The sequence below is a fragment of the Oncorhynchus mykiss genome, chromosome 6 (assembly GCF_057628025.1).
Source record: "Oncorhynchus mykiss isolate SJ-2025 chromosome 6, ASM5762802v1, whole genome shotgun sequence".
NCBI lineage: Eukaryota > Metazoa > Chordata > Actinopteri > Salmoniformes > Salmonidae > Oncorhynchus > Oncorhynchus mykiss.
Window position 1 is genome coordinate 72,951,611 of NC_143027.1, and position 14,767 is coordinate 72,966,377.

General features: G+C 43.7%; 1 protein-coding gene across 31 annotated transcripts in view; it reads left to right on the forward strand.

The window, feature by feature from the left end:
• Nucleotides 1-14,767, forward strand: part of LOC110526543 (pleckstrin homology domain-containing family A member 7) — a 135,924-nt gene that overhangs the window by 64,382 nt on the left and 56,775 nt on the right. The window lies entirely within an intron of this gene.

Genomic DNA, 14,767 nt, shown 5'->3' on the forward strand with positions numbered 1-14,767 from the left:
GCCATTCTATTTTTTATGGAAATGAAATTCATAACTGCTTGCACTTGTGCAACGGCTGCTCCCAGGCCAATTTTGTGTGTGTATTTTTAAGGTTTTATCTTAATTGAATTTATGGTAATGAACCAACTATGGTTCACATTATGTCTTTGACTGTGGCCATGGCAAGCCTGAAGCCATTCATCTGTCTGAAACATCACAGTTGTTATGCTAATGATGGCTATTATTACCACAGAGTTTTTTTCACCAGAGAACAATATGTGGAGTATTTTCTGCTGGTTATAGCAGCAGTCGTGAAGTTGATTGTGTTGAATTGTGTGAGTGGTACGGCCATGGTGGAGGCCCAGGTAGTGTGATGAGGTTGAATAGCATGGGACCTAGTGTTAGCGACACATGCACAGATATGGTTTGACCTGGACGTACTGGGACAAATCTTTAAGTTGTAGCGTTGTAGAGCTTGCTTGTAAGTGTCTCTAAAACATGGCATGACATTCCTGACTCTTTTGTTGCTGAGAATTGTCCTGTTTTGTTGCTGTGAAATGCAGAGGAGCTTTGCGATTTACATAAATTCACTGAAAACCCACACAAGGTTTTATTAACAGTATTACACTTTCATGTAGCCAACTTTTGGCCAGTTAATAGCCTAACCACCGATCAAGCAACATTATGGACTAAACATTAAAATCCTGTGGCTGCAGGATGAGTTTGTTGTGACAGTGTAGGCCAAATTAAGATCCTACATCTGTACCATGACTTTCATGTTAACGTTTCATGATACCTTGATGTTATTACACTTTCATTATGATGTCTTAGAACAATAACAGGACCACAGTTGAGTCAGTTATCTTTCTGTCGTGAATGTGTATGACAGGTGTCAACAACAAATTACGGTGGTGTTATGTAGGCTTTAGGATTCATGGCTCGATGTGTTAGTGTAGCAGAGAGGGTCGAGAGTGGTATCTGATCTCCACTGTCACAGTGTTTGAAAGGTCATTTGTAGGAGTGACATGAAGCTCATTGGGATTCCTCTCTTCTCCACCCCAACCCTCCTGTATCCCTCACATGGTACTGTTGAGCCAGGGATTTGTACACCATCAGGGGGTTTAAAAGTTAAAGTGCATATTCCCTGCACTGTAGGGGCCACAGTAACTGAATTATTATTTTACTATCTAATACCAGATCAAAGCTCAGTAGACCAGCCATGCTTAGAATAGCATTATACTCATGCTCTTCCCACAATAATATGTGACGAATGAAATGTATTTAAATAGCATTATTAATGTCCTCTGTAAATTGTCATAGTTTACTGTTGATTCATTTCACATTATCATCAGTCCTTAAAATGCTGTCATCATCATAACCCTCCACTCCAAGTCAACCATACTGTAGACTTCTTCCCAGTACAGTGAAATCATGCAGCGATGACATTAATCATAGATTTGAAAATGCTTGGAGCATTAAGGGAATATCACAGAGGCCCATCAAGCCCATCTCTCACAAGTAGGAGACAAGCCCAATGCTCTTGGCATGGCCTGATTGACACCACTCATTAGAGACAGCCGGGGCTACTTTCACTGTACACACACACACACACACACACACACACACACACACACACACACACACACACACACACACACACACACACGTCGTCACAGAAAAACACTGGGGGAGGTTATTATCCCACAGAGTTCACTGCCACCAAAGTGGCACACCCTTGACCTCTCACCCCATGCCACCTGTTCAGTGGTACATCCCTGCCCCACACTGTATGCTGATGGACTACCACTCTACCAAAGCCAGTGAGTAGGGGGTGTATAGTAGGCTATAGAGTTTCTATCTCACAGCCAGTCTATTAGGATAAATATCACCCTCTTGGCATTCCTCTTTTTCCTCTTTTAAAATGTATTGAATGCCTGTGGTGTGCAGGGGTAGAATAAGCTAAAGTAGCAGGACTTATGAATCCCCTTGACTCTCTGCTGACTGCTATTTATACTACGGCCAACATGTTTTACTTCTCTCTATCCCTTCCTCCCAGTCATACTTTAGTTGTGGAAATAGAGCATCGTAACAGCTGGGGTACTGATGCACCCAGGGAGAAGCATGTGTGTTATGCAGTGATGATGCCTTCGCTCTGGCCTGCATAGCCAAAACAGACAGCCAGGGCAGATTGTTGCAGTTGGTTGCTGTGGTAGCCAGGGTGTGGATGTCACCCATACTGAGACCCAGACATGGATGGCGAAGTAGGTTCCCTCCAGTATTCCCTCTGGGGTGTAGGATGGGTACAGGATGGACCGGCAAGCACACTCAGTGCTGACAGACTCAGTGACAGGATCATAATATATACAGTTGGAAGTTTACGTACACTTAGGTTGGAATCATTAAATCATGTTTTTCAACCACTCCACAAATTTCTTGTTAACAAACTATAGTTTTGGCAAGTCGGTTAGGACATCTACTTTGTGATGACACAAGTAACTTTTCTAATAATTGTTTACAGGGAGATTATTTCACTTATAATTCACTGTATCTCAATTCCAGTGGGTCAGAAGTTTACATAGAAGAAGTTGACTGTGCCTTTAAACAGCTTGGAACATTCCCGAAAAGGATGTCATGGCTTTAGAAGATTCTGATATGCTAATTGACATCATTTGAGTTAATTGGAGGTGTACCTGTGGATGTATTTCAAGGCCTACCTTCAAACTCAGTGACTTTTTGCTTGATATCCTCTGGTCTGATAAAACAAAAAATAACTTTTTGGCTGTAATGACCATCGTTATGTTTGGAGGAAAAAGGGGGAGGCTTGCAAGCCGATGATGAACAGGGGTCCCATCTATGAAGCACGGGGGTGGCAGCATCATGTTGTGGGGGTGCTTTGCTGCAGGAAGGACTGGTGCACTTCACAAAATAGATGGCTACATGAGAAAGGAAAATTATGTGGATATATTGAAGCAACATCTCAAGACATCAGTCGGGAAGTTAAAGCTTGGTCGCAAATGGGTCTTCCAAATAGACAACAACCCCAAGCATACTTCCAAAGTTGTGGCAAAATGGCTTAAGGACAACAAAGTCAAGGTATTGGAGTGGCCATCACAAAGCCCTGACCTCAATCCTATAGAAAATGTGTGGGCAGAACTGAAAAAGTGTGTGCGAGCAAGGAGACCTAAAACCTAAAAACCTAAAAACCTGACTCCGTTACACCACTGACTCCGTTACACCATCTCTGTCAGGAGGAATGGGGCAAAATTCACCCAACTTACTGTAGGAAGCTTGTGGAAGGCTACCCGAAACGTTTGACCCAAGTTAAACAATTTAAAGGCAATGCTACCAAATAATAATTGAGTGTATGTAAACTTCTGATCCACTGGGAATGTGATGAAAGAAATAAAAGCAGAATTTAATAATTCTCTCTACTATTATTCTGACATTTCACATTCTTAAAATAAAGTGGTGACGTAACTGGCCTAAAACATGGAATTTGGATTAGGATTAAATGTCAGGAATTGTGAAAAACCTCATCTGTATATATATTTATACAGTGGGGCAAAAAAGTATTTAGTCAGCCACCAATTGTGCAAGTTCTCCCACTTAAAAAGATGAGAGAGGCCTGTAATTTTAATCATAGGTACACTTCAACTATGATAGACAAAATAAGAAAAAAAATCCAGAAAATCACATTGTAGGATTTTTAATGAATTTATTTGCAAATTATGGTGGAAAATAAGTATTTGGTCAATAACAAAAGTTTATCTCAATACTTTTATCTCTACCCTTTGTTGGCAATGACAGAGGTCAAACGTTTTTTTTTTAACCTTTATTTTACTAGGCAAGTCAGTTTAGAACAAATTCTTATTTTCAATGACGGCCTAGGAACAGTGGGTTAACTGCCTGTTCGGGGGCAGAACGACAGATTTTGTACCTTGTCAGCTCGGGGATTGGAACTTTCAACCTTTCAGTTACTAGTCCAATGCTCTAACCACTAGGCTACCCTGCCACCCCCATTCTGGTGCATTCTCTGGGGACTGAACAAGCTGTATCTCTCTCCTGTGAGTTGTGTTGTATAGACGCTTGTGCTTGAAGGATGAAAATATTTATTTGATTGCTCCTCAGTGAATCTCACTTTACTTTTCGCTTTGTGCTTGAAGTTCAATGAACAATTTATTAGATTTTCTTCTCAGTGAATGACACTTTTCAAACTTTTTTGATGTTGCTGCCTTTCACAGTAAACATTGACTAACTGCATGCTAAGCTCATAGCTCCTTATCTGATGTGCTGGTTTGTAATGTAAACAACCTGTTATGCCTTCTCGGATAAATCACAAGGCATTGAAATCTTATTAGAGTAGAGGTGAGTGAAATCCTACTGGACTAGACTAGAGGGGAAATCCTATTGAACTAGACTAGAACTGAAATCCCATTGAACTAGACTAGAGGATAAATCCTATTGGACTAGACTAGAGGTGAAACCCTATTAGACTGGAGGTGAAATCCTATTAGACTGGAGGTGACATCCTTTTGGACTTGAGGTGAAATCCTATTGGACTTGAGGTGAAATCCTATTGGACTTGAGGTGAAATCCTATTGGACTTGAGGTGAAATCCTATTGGACTTGCTGTGAAATCCTATTAGAATGGAGGTGAATTCCTATTAGACTAGACTTGAGGTGAATTCCTATTAGACTAGACTTGAGGTGAAATCCTATTTGTCTAGACTTGAGGTGAATTCCTATTAGACTGGACTAGATGTGAAATCCTATTGGACTAGAGGTGAAATCCTATTGGACTAGACTAGAGGTGAGTGAAATCCTACTGGACTAGACTAGAGGGGGAATCCTATTGACCTAGACTAAGGGTTAAATCATATTGGACTAGACTAGAGGTGAAATCCTATTAGACTAGAGGTGAAATCCTATTAGACTAGAGGTGAAATCCTATTAGACTGGAGGTGAAATCCTATTAGACTGGAGGTGAAATCCTATTGGACTTGAGGTGAAATCCTATTAGACTAGAGGTGAAATCCTATTAGACTGGAGGTGAAATCCTATTGGACTTGAGGTGAAACCGTATTAGACTAGAGGTGAAACCCTACTAGAATAGAGGTGAAACCCTACTAGAATAGAGGTGAAACCCTACTAGAATAGAGGTGAAACCCTACTAGAATAGAGGTGAAACCCTACTAGAATAGAGGTGAAACCCTACTAGACTGGAGGTGAAACCCTATTAGACTGGACTAGAGGTGAAACCCTATTAGACTGGACTAGAGGTGAATTCCTATTAGACTGGACTAGAGGTGAATTCCTATTAGACTAGACTAGAGGTGAAATCCTATTGGACTTGAGGTGAAATCCTATTAGACTAGACTAGAGGTGAATTCTTATTAGACTAGACCTTAGGTGAAATCCTATTGGACTCGAGGTGAATTCCTATTGGACTAGAGGTGAAATCCTATTGGACTAGAGGTGAAATCCTATTAGACTAGATGTGAAATCCTATTAGACTAAACTAGATGTGAAATCCTATTGGACTAGAGGTGAAATCCTGTTGGACTAGACTAGAGGTGAAATCCTGTTGGACTAGACTAGAGGTGAAATCCTATTAGACTGGAGGTGAAATCCTATTAGACTGGAGGTGAAATCCTATTGTACTTGAGGTGAAATCCTATTAGACTTGAGGTGAAACCCTATTAGAGTGGAGGTGAAACCCTATTAGAGTGGAGGTGAAACCCTATTAGAGTGGAGGTGAAACCCTATTAGATTGGAGGTGAAACCCTATTAGAGTGGAGGTGAAACCCTATTAGAGTGGAGGTGAAACCCTATTGGACTTGAGGTGAAACCCTATTGGACTAGAGGTGAATTCCTATTAGACTAGACTAGAGGTGAATTCTTATTAGACTAGACCTTAGGTGAAATCCTATTGGACTAGAGGAGAAATCCTACTGGACTAGAGGTGAAATCCTATTGGACTAGAGGTGAAATCCTATTAGACTAGACTGGAGGTGAAACCCTATCGGACTGGAGGTGAAACCCTATCGGGCTGGAGAGGAAACCCTATCGGACTGGAGGTGAAACCCTATCGGACTGGAGGTGAATTCCTATTAGAAGAGACTAGAGGTGAGTGAAGTCCTATTGAACTAGACTAGAGGGGAAATCCTATTGAACTAGACTAGAGGGGAAATCCTATTGAACTATACTAGGGGTTAAATCCTATTGGACAAGACAAGATGTGAAATCCTGGTGGACTAGAGGTGAAATCCTATTAGACTAGACTAGAGGTGAAACCCTATCGGACTGGAGGTGAAACCCTATCGGACTGGAGGTGAATTCCTATTAGAAGAGACTAGAGGTGAATTCCTATTAGACGAGACTAGAGGTGAATTCCTATTAGACGAGACTAGAGGTGAATTCCTATTAGACGAGACTAGAGGTGAATTCCTATTAGACTGGACTAGATGTGAAATCCTATTGGACTAGAGGTGAAATCCTATTGGACTAGACTAGAGGTGAGTGAAGTCCTACTGAACTAGACTAGAGTGGAAATCCTATTGAACTAGAATAGGGGTTAAATCATTATGGACTAGACTAGAGGATAAATCCTATTGGACAAGACAAGATGTGAAATCCTATTAGACTAGACAAGATGAGAAATCCTATTAGACTAAACTAGATGTGAAATCCTGTTGGACTAGAGGTGAAATCCTGTTGTACTAGAGGTGAAACCCTATTAGACTGGAGGTGAAATCCTATTGGACTTGAGGTGAAATCCTATTGGACTTGAGGTGAAATCCTATTGGACTGGAGGTGAAGCCCTATCGGACTGGAGGTGAAGCCCTATCGGACTGGAGGTGAAGCCCTATCGGACTGGAGGTGAAGCCCTATCGGACTGGAGATGAAGCCCTATCGGACTGGAGGTGAAGCCCTATCGGACTGGAGGTGAAGCCCTATCGGACTGGAGGTGAAGCCCTATCGGACTGGAGGTGAAGCCCTATCGGACTGGAGGTGAAACCTATTAGACGAGACTAGAGGTGAAACCCTATTAGACGAGACTAGAGGTGAATTCCTATTAGACTGGACTAGAGGTGAAATCCTATTAGACTGGACTAGATGTGAAATCCTATTGGACTAGAGGTGAAATCCTATTGGACTAGACTAGAGGTGAGTGAAGTCCTACTGAACCAGACTAGAGTGGAAGTCCTATTGAACTAGAATAGGGGTTAAATCATATTGGACTAGACTAGAGGATAAATCCTATTGGACAAGACAAGATGTGAAATCCTATTAGACTAGACAAGATGTGAAATCCTATTAGACTAAACTAGATGTGAAATCCTGTTGGACTAGAGATGAAATCCTGTTGGACTAGAGGTGAAATCCTATTGGACTTGAGGTGAAATCCTATTAGACTAGACTAGAGGTGAAACCCTATTAGACTAAAGGTGAAACCCTACTAGAATAGAGGTAAAATCCTATTAGACTGGAGGTGAAATCCTATTGGACTTGAAGTGAAATCCTATTAGACTTGAGGTGAAATCCCATTGGACTTGAGGTGAAACCCTATTAGACTAGAGGTGAAACCCTATTAGACTATAGGTGAAACCCTACTAGACTATAGGTGAAATCCTATTGGACTTGAGGTGAATTCCTATTAGACTAGACTTGAGGTGAATTCCTATTAGACTAGACTAGACTGGAAATCCTATTGGACTAGAGGTGAATTCCAATTGGACTATAGGTGAAATCCTATTGGACTAGACTAGAGGTGAAATCCTATTGGACTAGACTAGAGGTGAAATCCTATTAGACTGGACTAGATGTGAAATCCTATTAGACTGGAGGTGAAATCCTATTGGACTTGAGGGGAAATCCTATTGGACTTGAGGTGAAATCCTATTAGACTTGAGGTGAAATCCCATTGGACTTGAGGTGAAATCCTATTGGACTTGAGGTGAAATCCTATTAGACTAGAGGTGAAACCCTATTAGACTATAGGTGAAACCCTACTAGACTATAGGTGAAATCCTATTGGACTTGAGGTGAATTCCTATTAGACTAGACTTGAGGTGAATTCCTATTAGACTAGACTTGACGTGAAATCCTATTAGACTGGACTAGACTGGAAATCCTATTGGACTAGAGGTGAAATCCAATTGGACTATAGGTGAAATCCTATTGGACTAGACTAGAGGTGAAATCCTATTGGACTAGACTATAGGTGAAATCCTATTAGACTGGACTAGAGGTGAAATCCTATTAGACTGGACTAGAGGTGAATTCCTATTAGACTGGACTAGATGTGAAATCCTATTGGACTAGAGGTGAAATCCTATTGGACTAGACTAGAGGTGAGTGAAGTCCTACTGAACTAGACTAGAGTGGAAATCCTATTGAACAAGACAAGATGTGAAACCCTGTTGGACTAGAGGTGAAACCCTATTGGACTAGAGGTGAGCGGACCTTGGGCGGAACAGATACAGTGTATTGATCAGAATGTTAAAGCCTGAACAGATACATTATATTGATCAGAATGTTAAAGCCTGAACAGATACGTTATGTTGATCAGAATGTTAAAGCCTGAACAGATACGGTATATTGATCAGAATGTTAAAGCCTGAACAGATACGTTATGTTGATCAGAATGTTAAAGCCTGAACAGATACGGTATATTGATCAGAATGTTAAAGCCTGAACAGATACGGTATATTGATCAGAATGTTAAAGCCTGAACAGATACGGTATATTGATCAGAATGTTAAAGCCTGAACAGATACGTTATGTTGATCAGAATGTTAAAGCCTGAACAGATACGTTATGTTGATCAGAATGTTAAAGCCTGAACAGATACGGTATGTTGATCAGAATGTTAAAGCCTGAACAGATACGTTATGTTGATCAGAATGTTAAAGCCTGAACAGATACGGTATATTGATCAGAATGTTAAAGCCTGAACAGATACGGTATGTTGATCAGAATGTTAAAGCCTGAACAGATACGTTATGTTGATCAGAATGTTAAAGCCTGAACAGATACGGTATATTGATCAGAATGTTAAAGCCTGAACAGATACATTATATTGATCAGAATGTTAAAGCCTGAACAGATACGTTATGTTGATCAGAATGTTAAAGCCTGAACAGATACGGTATATTGATCAGAATGTTAAAGCCTGAACAGATACGGTATATTGATCAGAATGTTAAAGCCTGAACAGATACGGTATATTGATCAGAATGTTAAAGCCTGAACAGATACGGTATATTGATCAGAATGTTAAAGCCTGAACAGATACGGTATATTGATCAGAATGTTAAAGCCTGAACAGATACGTTATGTTGATCAGAATGTTAAAGCCTGAACAGATACGGTATATTGATCAGAATGTTAAAGCCTGAACAGATACGGTATATTGATCAGAATGTTAAAGCCTGAACAGATACGGTATATTGATCAGAATGTTAAAGCCTGAACAGATACGGTATATTGATCAGAATGTTAAAGCCTGAACAGATACGGTATATTGATCAAGATTTTAAAGCTTCCTGGGTCAGGATGAGGTGATTATTTGACCTGAGTGCGTCTTCAAGCTCTTCATACAGTATTGCCCTCCAAACACAGCCTGACTCAGCCTACACTACAGACAGAGAGAGGAGAAAAGGGAGACAGAGAGAGAGAGAGAGAGAGAGAGCGGGAGAGAGGGAGAAAGAGAAAGATAGAAACCTTCTGAATAATTTACTCTCCAGAAGAGTGAAAAACACACAGCAGAAAACAGGGAGTCCTCCTCTGACTAGAATAATTTGTCAAAGCAGAGTTATTACCCGGGCCGGTTAGAGACTTTCAAGCTGACTGTAGGTGTATTATTTATGCAGAATGTTATGAAAATGATTAGTCGGCTAAAAATGACTTTTTGTCATATAATGAAGATGCCAGAGCATGAGGTGGGTTTGCACTATCAAATCTATAAAAAATAAAACGATTGAGATAGAAAGAATAGAATGATGATGCCTGCAATGCGCTTCCTTTGTGCTCTGTTGCTATCACAGAGGAGAGATCTGGGTTTGCTGTGGTCTGATCCTGCACTGCTGTATTCCTGCTCTGTAGCAGAACTGTTGCTGAGGCTGGGCTAAGACTGGGCTGGACTTGGGCTACAGCTTGCAGTGTGTGCTGGGAGTAGGCTGCTGCTGAGGCTGGGCTAAGACTGGGCTGGACTTGGGCTACAGCTTGCAGTGTGTGCTGGGAGTAGGCTGGGCTAAGACTGGGCTGGACTTGGGCTACTGCTTGCAGTGTGTGCTGGGAGTGGGCTGCTGCTGAGGCCGTTCCTCTCAGGTGGTAGGTAACCTTTATGGCCCCAGGCCTGGATCTCTTTCTCTCTGATGTGAAATATTGCTCCTTTATTCCACCACATCCCACAGCAGATTTCCCAGGGAACGCTTCAAAAGACAGCAGAGGTAGACAGCATGAGAGCTGCAATTGAAACAGGCGAGGGTCCCCTTGGTGCAGAGGAAAATGTGCTGTAAAAATGTTGGCTGGGATCCAGAGAGTTGGAACAAAGTTGTATTTTAGTTCCATGGTCAGTCCCTCGCCTTTGGCTGTGTCTCTGTGTTTTTATGTCCTGCACCAGCCTGCCCTGGCCGTACAAACATCCCAATACATCTCCTCTTCCAAAGCTGCACAGGAACATGGCACGGCCGACAGGAAAAAACACTAGTTACAACATCTTTCATGTTCAGGCAGAACAATGCAGGGTTCCAGTGTCAGTAGGGGTGGAGTGGGCGGTCAAGCACGGTTTCCTAGTGTAGGAAGAGAAAGAGCACACACTGAGGAAGAGCACACACTGACACTGAGGAAGAGCACACACTGACACTGAGGAAGAGCACACACTGACACTGAGGAAGAGCACACGCTTACACTGAGGAAGAGCACACGCTTACACTGAGGAAGAGCACACACTTACACTGAGGAAGAGCACACACTGAGGAAGAGGAAGAGCACACACTGAGGAAGAGGAAGAGCACACACGGAGGAAGAGGAAGAGCACACACTTACACTGAGGAAGAGCACACACTGAGGAAGAGCACACACTTACACTGAGGAAGAGCACACACTGAGGAAGAGGAAGAGCACACACTGCGGAAGGGCACACACTGAGGAAGAGCACACACTTACACTGAGGAAGAGAATACACTTACACTGAGGAAGAGCACACACTTACACTGAGGAAGAGCACACACTGAGGAAGAGCACACACTGAGGAAGAAGAAGAACATACACTTACACTGAGGAAGAGGAAGAGCATACACTTACACTGAGGAAGAGCACACACTGAGGAAGAGCACACACTGAGGAAGAGAGAGCACACACTTACACTGAGGAAGAGCACACACTGAGGAAGAGGAAGAACACACACTGAGGAAGAGCACACACTTACACGGAGGAAGAGCACACATTGAGGAAGAGGAAGAGCACACACTTACACTGAGGAAGAGCACACACTGAGGAAGAGGAAGAGCACACACTTACACTGAGGAAGAAAACACACTGAGGAAGAGGAAGACCATACACTTACACTGAGGAAGAGGAAGAGCACACACCGAGGACTAGGAAGAGCACACACTGAGGAAGAGCACACACTGAGGAAGGGGAAGGGCACATGCTTACACTGAGGAAGAGCACACACTTACACTGAGGAAGAGCACACACTGAGGAAGAGGAAGAGCCCACGCTTACACTGAGGAAGAACACACACTGAGGAAGAGCACACACTTACACGGAGGAAGAGCACACACTGAGGAAGAGGAAGAGCACACACTTACACTGAGGAAGAGCACACACTGAGGAAGAGGAAGAGCACACACTTACACTGAGGAAGAAAACACACTGAGGAAGAGGAAGAGCATACACTTACACTGAGGAAGAGGAAGTGCACACACCGAGGAATAGGAAGAGCACACACTTACACTGAGGAAGAGCACACACGGAGGAAGAGGAAGAGCACACACTTACACTGAGGAAGAGCACACACTTACACCGAGGAAGAGCATACACTTACACAGAGGAAGAGCACACACTGAGGAAGAGGAAGAGCACACAGTTACACGGAGGAAGAGCACACACTGAGGAAGAGCACACACTGAGGAAGAGGAAGAGCATACACTTACATGGAGGAAGAGCACACACTGAGGAAGAGGAAGAGCACACACTTACACTGAGGAAGAGCACACACTGAGGAAGAGGAAGAGCACATGCTTACACTGAGGAAGAGCACACACTTACACTGAGGAAGAGCACACACTGAGGAAGAGGAAGAGCCCACGCTTACACTGAGGAAGAGCACACACGGAGGAAGAGGAAGAGCACACACTTACACTGAGGAAGAGCACACACGGAGGAAGAGGAAGAGCACACGCTTACACTGAGGAAGAGCACACGCTTACACTGAGAAAGAGCACACACTTACACTGAGGAAGAGCACACACCGAGGAAGAGGAAGAGCACACACCGAGGAAGAGGAAGAGCACACACTTACACTGAGGAAGAGCACACACTGAGGAAGAGCACACACGGAGGAAGAAGAAGAACATACACTTACACTGAGGAAGAGGAAGAGCATACACTTACACTGAGGAAGAGCACACACTGAGGAAGAGCACACACTGAGGAAGAGAGAGCACACACTGACACTGAGGAAGAGCACACACTGAGGAAGAGGAAGAGCACACACTTACACTGAGGAAGAGCAGACACTGAGGAAGAGCACACACTGAGGAAGAGGAAGAGCACACACTTACACTGAGGAAGAAAACACACTGAGGAAGAGGAAGAGCATACACTTACACTGAGGAAGAGGAAGAGCACACACCGAGGAATAGGAAGAGCACACACTTACACTGAGGAAGAAAACACACTGAGGAAGAGGAAGAGCATACACTTACACTGAGGAAGAGGAAGAGCACACACCGAGGAAGAGGGAGAGCATACACTTACACTGAGGAAGAGGAAGAGCATACACTTACACTGAGGAAGAGCACACACTGAGGAAGAGCACACACTGAGGAAGAGAGAGCACACACTTACACTGAGGAAGAGCACACACTGAGGAAGAGGAAGAGCACACACTTACACTGAGGAAGAGCAGACACTGAGGAAGAGCACACATTGAGGAAGGGGAAGAGCACACACTTACACTGAGGAAGAAAACACACTGAGGAAGAGGAAGAGCATACACTTACACTGAGGAAGAGGAAGAGCACACACAGAGGAAGAGGAAGAGCATACACTTACACTGAGGAAGAGGAAGAGCACACACTTACACCGAGGAAGAGCACACACTGAGGAAGGGGAAGAGCACATGCTTACACTGAGGAAGAGCACACACTGAGGAAGAGCCCACGCTTACACTGAGGAAGAGCACACACTGAGGAAGAGCACACACTTACACTGAGGAAGAGCACACACTGAGGAAGAAGAAGAGCATACACTTACACTGAGGAAGAGGAAGAGCACACACCGAGGAATAGGAAGAGCACACACTTACACTGAGGAAGAGCACACACTGAGGAAGAGGAAGAGCACACACTTACACCAAGGAAGAGCACACACTGAGGAAGAGGAAGAGCACATGCTTACACTGAGGAAGAGCACACACTTACACTGAGGAAGAGCACACACTGAGGAAGAGGAAGAGCCCACGCTTACACTGAGGAAGAACACACACTGAGGAAGAGCACACACTTACACTGAGGAAAAGCACACACGGAGGAAGAGGAAGAGCACACACTTACACTGAGGAAGAGCACACACTTACACCAAGGAAGAGCATACACTTACACAGAGGAAGAGCACACACTGAGGAAGAGGAAGAGCACACACTTACACGGAGGAAGAGCACACACTGAGGAAGAGCACACACTGAGGAAGAAGAAAAGCATACACTTACACTGAGGAAGAGGAAGAGCACACACCGAGGAATAGGAAGAGCACACACTTACACTGAGGAAGAGCACACACTGAGGAAGAGGAAGAGCACACACTTACACCAAGGAAGAGCACACACTGAGGAAGAGGAAGAGCACATGCTTACACTGAGGAAGAGCACACACTTACACTGAGGAAGAGCACACACTGAGGAAGAGGAAGAGCCCACGCTTACACTGAGGAAGAGCACACACTGAGGAAGAGCACACACTTACACTGAGGAAGAGCACACACGGAGGAAGAGGAAGAGCACACACTTACACTGAGGAAGAGCACACACTTACACCGAGGAAGAGCATACACTTACACAGAGGAAGAGCACACACTGAGGAAGAGGAAGAGCACACACTTACACGGAGGAAGAGCACACACTGAGGAAGAGCACACACTGAGGAAGAGGAAGAGCATACACTTACACTGAGGAAGAGGAAGAGCACACACCGAGGAATAGGAAGAGCACACACTTACACTGAGGAAGAGCACACACTGAGGAAGAGGAAGAGCACACACTTACACCGAGGAAGAGCACACACTGAGGAAGAGAAAGAGCACATGCTTACACTGAGGAAGAGCACACACTTACACTGAGGAAGAGCACACACTGAGGAAGAGGAAGAGCCCACGCTTACACTGAGGAATTGCACACATTGAGGAAGAGCACACACTTACACTGAGGAAGAGCACACACGGAGGAAGAGGAAGAGCACACACTTACACTGAGGAAGAGCACACACGGAGGAAGAGGAAGAGCACACGCTTACACTGAGGAAGAGCACACGCTTACACTGAGGAAGAGCACACGCTTACA